Below are 12,252 nucleotides of genomic sequence, written 5' to 3' on the forward strand. Positions count from 1 at the left end.
GAGGAATCTGAGAGAAAAGATGGAGGTGCCAAGGAAACAAAACTTAAGAGAAACTTTCTTTTTTTAATTTTTTAAAATGCTTATTCATTTTTGAGAGACAGAGAGACAAAGTGTGAGTGGTGGAGGACCAGAGAGAGAGGGAGACACAGAATCCAAAGACAGGCTCCAGGCCCTGAGCTGTCAGCACGGACCCCAAGATCATGACCTGAGCTAAAGTCAGATGCTTAACCAACTGAGCCACATGTCTATCTTTCCTTCTGTATCCCTCTCTCCTGTCTCTTTCCCTCTCCCTTTCTTGCTTTGCATTTCCCTTAACACTTTCCCCTCCAACACACACCATCCTGTCCCAACTTCTTATATTCTATCAATTCTTTGTCAAACAGAGGTACTTAATGAATAGAAAAGAGGGCTGAAACGTCCTGTTAAGATGCAAATAATTCTAGAATAAAATCATTGAGGCTGTATTCTGGAATATAGTTTAAGGATTACAGCCTTATGGGCAAGATCCAGTAAATAAAGGTTTATTGGAACATAGCCATTCATTTATACTTCATCCTCGGTAGCTTGTATGCTACATCTGAGTTGAGTATTTGTAACAGAGGCCATATGGCTTACAAAACATAAAATATTTACCATCTGGCTCTTTACTGAAAAAGTCTACCTACCTCTATTCTAGAAGCTAATTAGATTTAGGCTCCTTTCTTGGGGGGAGGTGCAAACATTTTAAAATACCCCTTTATATATTTTTTTGGTGTATATTTTGTACAAAAATATTATTTTTATTTATAAAATTTATAACTATACACACACACATACACACACACACATACACACACTGCCTTGCTTCTTGAAATTACTATTGCCTGGATCCACTAATCCACTGGGAATTCTAGAATGCTGACATTCTAGTCCTTTCTTCATTTATTGGCTAAAATACTTCCATAAAGAGTAACTCTCCCTAATTAAATAGGTGGTCCCGAGTGTTGCATCTTAGAAGACAGGATACATCTTGAGACCTGCATTCATCACTTGTTAAAACAACAAACTGTTTTTCAGCATTATCCCAAAGTGGACATCGTATATCATGTGCCATGTTCGGTCAGTCAACACTCCTCAGCTTGCCTCCTGAGTCCTTCTGAAATGAACCTCACAGTTTCAGGTCTCCTTAAGTTAGGCATGAAAAGGTGTTCTATACTCACTAATACCTTGGTCTTCAGTCTCCCATGCCTGTGTGCTCCTTGTAGTGTGGATCGTCCAACATCAAAACAGAGCACGCCTGCAGGACCTGAAATCAAGTTTAAAAAATGCTGCCAGATCAAAGGGAGGCTTGTGTGAATCTGTCACAAGTTAGACACATGTGCATATGTGATTGATCTTAACAGACACTGGGCGCAGGGGTCCGGCTCCACACTCAGGGCACCAGGCTGCTGGGCGCCCACAGTCTTGTAGTTGGATTTAAAATGTGTCCACAAATTCCTTGACTCTTTCCCTTCAGGAGAAGGAAAGATTAAGTATGCTGGGAAAATCCTTTGCTGCAATTTTCTCAAACATCCCTCTCTGAAGCTAGAGTGAAGATTTTTTTTTTTAACAAAATAGTGGGAGAGAAAATTATATAAAAATTTTAAGTGTGCATCCTCATAGTCCTAGAGAGAAAATATTTCTTAATTAGCTAACCCTGATATGGAGACCACTGAACACTTGGGCCCTAGAAAGGCTGGTGGAGAAAAAGAAGGGAATAAAAGCAAATACACTTGGATAATTACACTTTCAGGGTAATGTGGGGGCTTACAAGAATAAATGCAAAATGTTTGACATGGCGCATGCAAACTGTAACGCTTGAGTGTTTGATCTAATTATGCCTCTGTTCAGGAGGAAAAAAGATGACAATTATAGAAGCTCCTTACTTCTTTCTCACTGGTAATCCCTAAGATAAACACACGGGCAGCTTTTTCTGCCCACAGGTCCTGTCCCTATGCTGTAATAAAGTCACCTTTGGGGGCGCCTTGGTGGATCAGTTGAGGTTAAGCGTCCAACTTTCACTCAGGTCGTGATCTCACAGTTTGGGAGTTCAAGCGCCACATTAGGCTCTCTGCTGTCAGCACAGAGCCTGCTTTGGATCCTCTGTCTCCCTCTCACTCCGCCCCTCCCCTGCTCACTTGCTCTCTTTCTCTCAAAACTAAACATTTAAAAAAATCTTTAAATCATCTTTTTGCACCAAAAAAATAAATATAAAAATACAATAAAATATACACACATGATCTTTTCCACTTAACACTCTTTGACCACAATGGAGGTAAAAAAAAAAAAAGAAGAAGAAGAATAAAGGAAAGGGGATAATTAATTCCAAAAATTATCAATTGTCAGTGGAAGTCATTATAGTTAAGCTCTGTGCTTAGATTAATAGATAGATCCATTTACTCTTTTATTTACTTACTTAATACCTATTCCATCAGCGTCTTTCTCTCCCATTGTTTTTTTTCTTACTGCAGTTTCTGAAAATGGAAACTAACCCTCTTTATCCGGTAGCAGAGGTCCCTCCTATTCTTGCCTTAACCCAGGTCTTTCATTTATAACATAGATAATATAAAAATGTTATCTTAAAAATTCTTGTCATAAGAGAAAAATGTGTAACCATGTGTGATGACGGATGTTACTGGAACTCATTCAAGTTGTCATTTTTGTATTTACATATGTCAAACCATGATGTTGTACACCCAGAACTATTACAATGTTACATCTCAATTAAAAGGAAGAAAAACTTACAAGTAAGCCATGGATCAGACACTTCCCCCCTGCCTATGACTCCCTGCTCAGCCATCTTAGTGCCGGGTTCAGGGAGGAGTCCCATGTGGACCGACGTGGGACCAGCTCCAGGCCTCTCCTGCCATCTACCTTACCCAGATTCCGGGGAAACTGAATCCTGATGCCCGCAAAAGAGGCAACAAAGCATGGTCATGTGCTGGCAGGGTCTAACCATCGGCCTACCGTTCTTACGAAGTAATGAGTTGAAGGACCTTCCGTAACAAATACTGACCTCCCCTCCCCAGGGTTAAACAGGATCCTGAGCTCTTGCCCGTATCATTCTCTTGGAATATTTCCTATGAGTAATGATGTATCCACAAGCATTTTATGCTTATGTTACTTTGGATGATACTTTTATACATGTGTCTCCCTCTCTCTGCCCCTCCCGTGTTTGTGCTCTCTCAAAAATAAATTTAAATAAATTTTAAAAATAATAAGAAATAAATAAAATAATAAATAAATAAATAAAAATAAAAAGGAGTCTGAAGCTAATATGGCCAAAATGTCAGCATTAATTCTGGAAAGTGGTTGAATGGTTGTTTATTTTAATGCTCACTGAGCTGTTCTGAAGGTTTAAAACATTCCTTTTTTTTTTTTTTTTTTTTTGCAGGGGTCTCCAAAGACTGGAAAAGTACACTACTGTGTCTCACCCTCCTCTCCGGAGGTCCTCACAGTTACGAGGTAGAGACAAGACTTGAGGTCTCTAAGGATAAAATCTAAAACCAGATATGGGGAAACTGAGAAGCCAAATTCACCCATCCCAGTCCGACTCACAGCCAAAATGAAAAGAAAAGAAAAAAAATGAGGGAAACCAGAGAATTGTAGAATCATCTGTCCCATTTTTGAAGGAGCTAATTCATGCTCAAGTGGTGTAAAAAAAAAAAGTCTCTGGAATTTATTTTTTTTCTTTTATAGTTTATTGTCAAGTTGGTTTCCATATAACGCTAGTCCCTGGAATTTAAAAGACGAAGTAGGAGCCAGAAATGAAGGCTGATTGCAAATTCAACATAATTTAATCTTACTTAATCCTTCTCTTACCTCTTGGACGTCCCGCAGATGGGCTGATTTTAAATAACTGCTCAATTTCTCCCAGAATTTATTCGAGCACATGCGATTACCGACAAGTCATCAATGAGTAATTCCCCTCTCCTCCAGATGCTGGAGGAGGAGAGAATTCTGTCCCCAGGAAGGGCAGGTGGACCGAGTCAGACAGCTGGGCTCCTGAACAAGAGGAAGCATCTCAGAAGGAGGCCCAGGGGTGCTGTTTCCTGCCCCGAGCAGGGCTTTGGAGACAATGGTCACGGGTCGACTCTACCGTTTCTGTGGCCCTGGGGGCTCTATTTCCAAAGCTCCTCATTAACCAAATATGCACTGTCACTCCCTCCCCGAGACAATTCAAATCCTTACGGAGCAGAGCTCATGGAAAGAACTCCTGGGGGCGCCCGGGCGGCTCAGGTCATCATCTCACAGTCTGTGAGTTCGAGCCCCGCCTCGGGCTCTGTGCTGCCGGCTCAGAGCTTGCTGCTTGCGATTCTGCGTCTCCCTCTCTGTCTGACCCTCCCCCGCTCAGCTCTGTCTCTCAAAAATAAACTTTCTTTTTTTTTTTTTTTTTTTTTTTAAACAGAGAAGGAACTCCTGGACGGCTGACTTCCTGCCCCGGAGGCGGCAGCCACATCGTATCATTCCCTGCGCACGTCTCCTCTCTCCTCCGGGCAGGGAACTTAATGCTTGGATTTCTGGGGTCTGATGGTAAGAGAACGGACGAATTCCTCCTTAAACCGCTTCCAGCTTCCCCCACATCACGGAGGCGGCAGAGCCGGGTGCGAGTGTCCGGAGACGGGGATGCCGAGAGTCTCACGGGATCGACTCCACTCATTCTAAGAAGTTAAGTTTTAACTAAGTTCTTTTGTGACTGACGTAAGTACTATTACCGAAAAGAGTACAAAGAAACCAATTTATTGTTACTTGGGCAGGCGTTTGGGGGTTGCCTAAAACAGACCTCACACCCCCAATCTGGGGGAGCAGCCAGGATGGCGACCAGCATGGAAGGACTTGCGTCTCGTGTCCCTGAAATGCCACCAGATCAACCCCGAAGCAGCCTGCACGCCTAGAAAGCGGAGCTGAGGATCTGCACAACCCGAACCACCGAACGCGGCAGGTGCGGGCGGAGAGGTGAGCAGGGGGAGGGAGAAGCGCGGAGGGCAGGAGACGGGGGTGGGGGGAGAGCACGGGAAAAGCACCCCCGAAACGCAGCTGGAGAGAAACTGGGAAAGTGGAAGCAGCTGCAGGGTCCGGACTAAAAAGGGCGAAAGGAGAGGGTTAAATGCCATCAAGACTCTGTAAATGGGGAGCGCGAGTCTGAAACTCCGCATCTCGTTACCTGGTGGTCCTCCGGCGGGAAGGGCGAATCCCCCGGAGCAGAGTGAAGTCCGGGGTCCTTGGGCCACACGGGGAGAGGCGGGTCCCCTGCTGGGAGGACTCCCCACCGGCAAGGGTCCCCGAGGATCCTGGGGAGCAAGCACCTTCGCTGGCGCCGGAACAAGGTCGTTAAGGCGGAAGCCAGATGTGTTGTGAATTTCCGTAATTCCTGAAACCTGTGGACCTTTTCCGGCGCGGGCTGGCGTCCGCCGCAGTCTCTGGGTCCCTCGAACGTTCCTGGTGGCCGGCACCAGCCATTGCTCAGGGAGACCCTCTGCCGGGGGATCCGAGCTGGTTAAAGCCCCAGTTCCCTCAGTGAGGGGTCGGGAAACATGGCCGCGTCTGAGGTAAAACTCAGGAGGGAGGTGCCGCCCGGCAACCAGACGGCTTGGTCACGTCAGTGTAAGCAGAAAGTGGACGGACTCCAGACCCAAAGGACGGGTGTGCAAACGCTGGTCAGGAAAGCACAGAGTTCCAATGCTAGAGTCCGGGTGCCTAGGTGACGCCATTGCCACCCCTCCCGCGCATGCGCATACCCGCCTACACGCGCCACCGCAACCCACCCCAGTACGCTAAGCAGCGCCACCTAGTGGGAGATGAAGCAATGATCCCAAGCCCCGCCCACCTGAGACAACCTCGCGTTTCAGGAACGCAAGTATGTCCACCTGCTTAGTTTATGGACTATAAAGTGCTTAATAGTTTGACTTCTAAGGGAAAACCATATAATTTCAATTGTATTTCAGTCTGTTCACTGGCCCATGTATTCAATTTTCTTTTTTGTTCTTTTTCTTTTCTCTTACTGGGGTACAGAAAGAAAAAAAATTATTTTTATTTTCAATTTTTATTAAAATATTTTTACTAATTTGTACTAAATTTTCTACTTTTCTCAATTTTCCAAATTTACTTCCATCATTTCATTTTTTTCTATTTCATTGTATTCATTTCCTCAAATATTCAAATGTTTTCCTTTTCTTTTTCTTATTCCCTTTCCCCCTTTTTTCTCTAGTCAGGCTCCTTTCAATAACCCAACCAAAAGACACCTAGAATCTAGTATCATTTTATTTGATTTTGTGTGTCTTACTTTTAATTTTTTTACCTAATTAATTCCTTTTCTTACTTCAAAATGACAAAATGAAGGCATTAACCCCAAAAAAGAGAGCAGGAAGAAACAACATCCAGGGACTTAACACAGATACAAGCAAGATGTCTGCACCAGAATTTAGAATCATGATAAGAATACTAGCCGTGATCAAAAATAGATTAGAATCCCTTTCTATGGAGATAAAAGTAAAAGCTAGTGAAGATGACATAAAAAATACTAAAACTGAGCTGTAATCTCAAATGGATGCCACAGTGGCAAAGAAGTATGAGGTAGAACAGTGAATCAGCAATATAGAGGACAAACGTATGGATAATAATGAAGCAGAAAAAAAGAAAAAGACTAAGGCAAAAGAGCATGATTTAAGAAGTAGAGACATCAGTGACTCATTAAAAATGAACAACATCAGAATCATTGGGGTCCCAGAAGATGAAGAGAGAGAAAAAGGGGTAGAAGGGTTATGTGAGCAAATCATAGCAGAAAACTTTCCTAACCTGGGGAAAGACACAGACATCAAAATCCCTGAAGCACAAAGGACTCCCATAAGATTCAACAAAAACCAGCCATCAACAGGCATATCATAATCAAATTCACAAAATACTCAGGAAAGGAAAGAATCATGAAAGCAGCAAAGGAAAACAGTCCTTAACCTACAAAGGAAGACAGACCAGGTTTGCAGCAGATGTATCCATAGAAACTTGGCAGGCCAGAAAGGAATGGCAGGATATATTCAATATGCTGAACTGGAAAAAATATGCACCCAAGAATTCTTCATCCAGCACGGCTGTCATTCAAAATAGAAGAGATTAAAAGTTTCCCAGACAGGGGTGCCTGGGTGCTCAGTCACTTAATCGTCCAATGGCTCACACGTTATGATCTCACGGCTGATGGGTTTAAGCCCCACATCAGATTCTGTGCTGACAGCTCAGAGCCTGGACCTTGTTCCAGATTCTGTGTCTTCCTCTCTATCTGCCCTTCCCCTGCACAGGTTCTGTCTTTGTCTGTCTCAAAAATAAGCAAACAAAAAAAGTTTCCCAGAAGAACAAAAATTAAAGGAGTTCCTGACCACTAAATCAGCCCTGCAAGAAATTTTAATGGGGACACTCTGAGGGGAGAAAAGATGGGGGAGAAAAAAAAAAAGAAAGCAACGAAGACTAGGAAGGAGCAGAGAACAACACCAGAAACTCTAACTCTACAAGAAACAGAATAGCAATAAGCTCCTATTTTTCAGTACTCACTCTAAATGTCAATGGACTAAATGCTCCAATCAAAAGACAAAGGGTAACAGATGGTTAAGAAAACAAGATCCACCTATATATGTTCCTTAAGAGACCCATTTTAGACCTAAACACATCTTCAGATTGAAAGTGAGGGGATGGAGAACAATCTATCATGCTAATGGTCAACAAAAGAAAGCCAGAGAGTAGCCATAGTTACATCAGACAACTTAGATTTTAAAATAAAGACTGTATAAAGTATTATATATTTAAAAAAATAAAGACTGTAATAAGAAATAAAGAAAGGCATTATATCATACTTAAGGGGTCTAACCACATAGACATAACAATTGTAAACATTTATGCTCCAAATACGGAGCACCCAAAAATATAAATCCATTAAAAATCACTGATAATAATGCCATAATAGTAGGGGACTTCAATACACCCCTTATAGCAATAGACAGATCGTCTAAACAGAAAATAAACAAGGAAACAAGGACTCTGAATGACACACTGGACCAGGTGGGCTTAACAGATATATTCAGAACATTTCATCTTAAAACAGCTGAAAATACATTCTTCTCCAGTGCACATGGAACGTTCTCCAGAATAGATCAGATACTGGGACACAAATAAGCCCTCAACAAGTACAAAATTACCGAGAGCATAACGTGCATATTTTCAGACACAATGCTATGAAACTTGAAATCAACTACAAGAAAACTTTGCAAAGGTAACAAATACATGGAGACTAAAGGACATCCTACTAAAGAATGAAAGGGCTAACCAAGAAGTTAAAGAGGAAATTAAAATGTACATGGAAGCCAATGAAAGTGATAACACCACAGCTTAAAACCTCTGGGCCGCCACCAAGGTGGTCATAAAAGGGAGGTATATAGCAATTCAAGCCTTCCTAAAGAGAAAAGAGAGGGATCAGGGACACAACTGAACCTTACACCTCAAAGAGCTGGAAAAAGAACAGCAAGTAAAACCCAAAACCAGCAGAAAGCAGGAAATAATAAAGATTAGAACAAACATCAATGCTATCAAAACCAAAACATCAGAACAGATCAATAAAACCAGAAGCTGCTTCTTTGAAAGCATTAACAAAATTGAAAAGCCACTAGCAAGTTTGATCAAAAAGAAAAAGGAAAGTGCCCACATAAATGAAATCAAGAATGAAAGAAGAGAGATCACGACCAACACTGTGGAAGTAAAATTGTTCACCATGACCAAGTGGGATTTATACCTGGGATGCAGGGCTGATTCAATATCCCCAAAACAATCAATGTCATTCATCACATCAAAAAAAGAAAGGACCAAGAACCACATGATCCTCTCAATAGATGTAGAGGAAGCATTTGATCAAATATAGCATCTTTCTTGATAAAAACCCTTAAGAAAGTAGGGATACAAGGATCATACCTTGAGATCATTAAAGCCATATATGAAAGACCCAACACTAATAATATCATCCTCAATGGGGAAAAACTGAGAGCTTTGCCCCTAAGGTCAGGAACAAGACAGGGATGTCCACTCTTGTCACTGTTATTCAACACAGTATTGGAAGCCTTAGCCTCAGCAATCAGACAACACAAAGAAATAAAAGGCATCCAAATGAGCCAGGAGGAGGTCAAACTTTCACTCTTCACAGATGACATGATATCCTATATGGAAAACCCAAAAGATTCCACCAAAAAACTGCTAGAACTGATCCATGAATTCAGCAAAGTCACAGGATATAAAATCAATGTACAGAAATTGGCTGCTTTCCTATACACCAACAATGAAACAGAAAGAGAAATCAAGGAATTGATCCCATTTACAATTGCACCAAAACCCATAAAATACCAAGGAGTAAATCCAACCAAAGAGGTGAAAAATCTACACACTGAAAACTATAGAAAGCTTAAGAAAGAAACTGAAGAAGACACACAAAAATGGAAAAATAATCCATGCTCCTGAATAGGAAGGACAAATATTGTTAAAATGTCAATACTACCCAAAGCAATCTACATATTCAGTGCAATCCCTATCAAAATAACACCAGCATTCTTCACATAGTTAGAACAAACAATCCTAAAATTTGTATAGAACCAGAAAAGACACCGAATAGCCAAAGCAATCTTGAAAATGAGAACCAAAGTAGGAGACATCACAATCTCGGACTTCAAACTGTGTTACTAAGCTACAATCAAGACAGGATGGTACTGGCACAATAACAGACACTCAGATCAATGGAACAGAACAGAGAACCCAGAAATGGATCCACTAACATATGGCCAACTAATCTTTGACAAAGCAGGAAAGAATATTCAGTCTCTTCACTAAGTGGTGCTGGGACAACTGGACAGTGATAAGCAGAAAAATGAACCTGGACCATTTTCTTACACCATACACAAAGATAAACTCAGAATAGATGAAAGATCTAAACGTAAGACAGGAAGCCATCAAAATCCCCGAGGAGAAAGCAGGCAAGAACCTCTTTGACCTCGGCCACAGCAACTTCTTATTCAAATTGTCTCCAGAGGCAAGGGAAACAAAAGCAAAAATGAACTAATGGGACTTGATCAAAATAAAAAACTTCTGCACAGCAAAGAAAACAATCAGGAAAACTAAAAGGTAACCAATGGAATGGAGAAGATATTTGCAAATGACATATCAGATAAAGGGTTAGTATCCAAAATCTATAAAGAACTTATCTAACTCAACACCCAAAAAACAAATAATCCACTGACAAAATGAGATAAAGACATGAACAGACTTCTTCAAAGAAGACATCCAGATGGCCAACAGACACATGAAATGATGCTCAACATCACTCATCATCAGGGAAATACAAATCAAAACCACAATGAGATACCACTTCACACCTGTCAGAATGACTAACATTACCTCAGGCAACAACAGATGTTGGTGAGGTTGAGGAGAAAGAGGATCTCTTTTCCACTGCTGGTGGGAATGCAAACTGGTACAACCACTCTGGAAAACAGTATGGAGGCTCCTCAAAAAATTAAAAATAGAACTACCATGTGACCCAGCAATTACACTACTAGGTATTTATCCAAGGGATACAGGTATGCTGTTTTGAAGCGAAACATGCACCTCAATGTTTATAACAGCATTATCAACAATAGCCAAAGTATGGAAAGAGCCGAAATCCATCCATTAATGGATGAATGGATAAAGAAGATGGATGAATGGAAAAAGATATACAATGGAGTATTACTCGGCAATCAAAAAGAATGAAATCTTGCCATTTGCAACTAGGTGGATAGAACCAGAGGGTAGTGTGTTATGTGAAATTAGTCAGAGAACGACAGATATATGACCTCACTCATATAAGGACTTTAAGATACAAAGCAGATGAACATAAGGGAAGTAAAAATAATAAAACAGAGGGAACAAGAACATAATACTCAAATATGGAGAAAAGAGGGTTACTGGAGTGGGGTAAATGGGTAAGGGGAATTAAGGAATCTACTCCTGAAAACACTGTTGCTCTATATGTTAACTAACATGGATGTAAATTTTTTAAAAATTAATAGGAATGCCCGAGTGGCTCAGTTGGTTGAGTGTCTGACTTCGCCTCAGGTCATGATCTCATGGTTCATGGGTTTGAGCCCCGCATCGGGCTCTGTGCTTATAGCTAGCTCAGAGCCTGGAGCCTGTCTTCGGATTCTGTCTCTCCCTCTCTCTCTGTCCCTCACCTGCTCACACTGTTTCTCTCTCTCTCTCAAAAATAAATAAATAAATAAATAAATAAATAAATAAATAAATATTAAATAAACAGAAAAAAAAAGAAAACAAGCTTAGGGCACCCGGGTGGCTTAGTTGTTTGGGTTCAGCTGCTTGGACTCTTGATTTCAGCTCAGATCATGATCCCACAGTAGTGAAATCTATCCCTGCATCTGGCTGTCCTGCTGAGCTTGGATCCTGCTCAAGATTCTCTTTCTCTTTCTCCTTCTGCCCCTTTCTTCTGCTTGTGCTCTCTCTCTAAAACAAAAGAAAACAAATACCCCCCTCAAAAAAAAACTAAAACAAAATTAATTGCATTATCATTGGGAAAAGGAGAAATATATGAACTGTATAATCTTTTCAACTTTTCTAGGAAGTGGAAATCTAGTTCAATATTTTTAAAAATTTAAAAATCTGGTCCTATCTATGACACACACATCAAAGTAAGCAAAATGAAACAGACAATGTAAAATAACAGCAAGATAACAGACATCCATGTTGTCACAAGTTCTTTGTAAAACCATCTGACACTATTGAATAAATGTAAATAAACATACCGTGGCCAGGTATATTCCCTAGGACCCAGAAATTGGACTCCTAAAATAACAACCCAACAAAAAAATGTACAACTGTGAACTAAAACATGTGCAAGAATGTTCATAGCAGGTAAAATGCCCCAGCTGTAGACAACCCAAATATCCAGAACAGATGAATGAAAAAATTGTGTGCATTCACACAACAGAAAGCTAGGTATCATGAGAATAAAATTCTGCTAAAGAACATAGATGAATCCCACAAATACAATGTTGAGCAGAAGCCAGGTACAAATGATAACATCAGGTATAATAGTACAAATAACTCTGTAAACATACTGAATACCATTGAATTTTAGACTTCAAATGGATGAACTTTTATGGCATGTAAATTATATCTCAATGATAGAATAGAGAATCCAGAGCTGGGCCCACAAATGTA

Source organism: Suricata suricatta, chromosome 12, assembly GCF_006229205.1.
Source record: "Suricata suricatta isolate VVHF042 chromosome 12, meerkat_22Aug2017_6uvM2_HiC, whole genome shotgun sequence".
In the NCBI taxonomy this organism is placed as follows: domain Eukaryota; kingdom Metazoa; phylum Chordata; class Mammalia; order Carnivora; family Herpestidae; genus Suricata; species Suricata suricatta.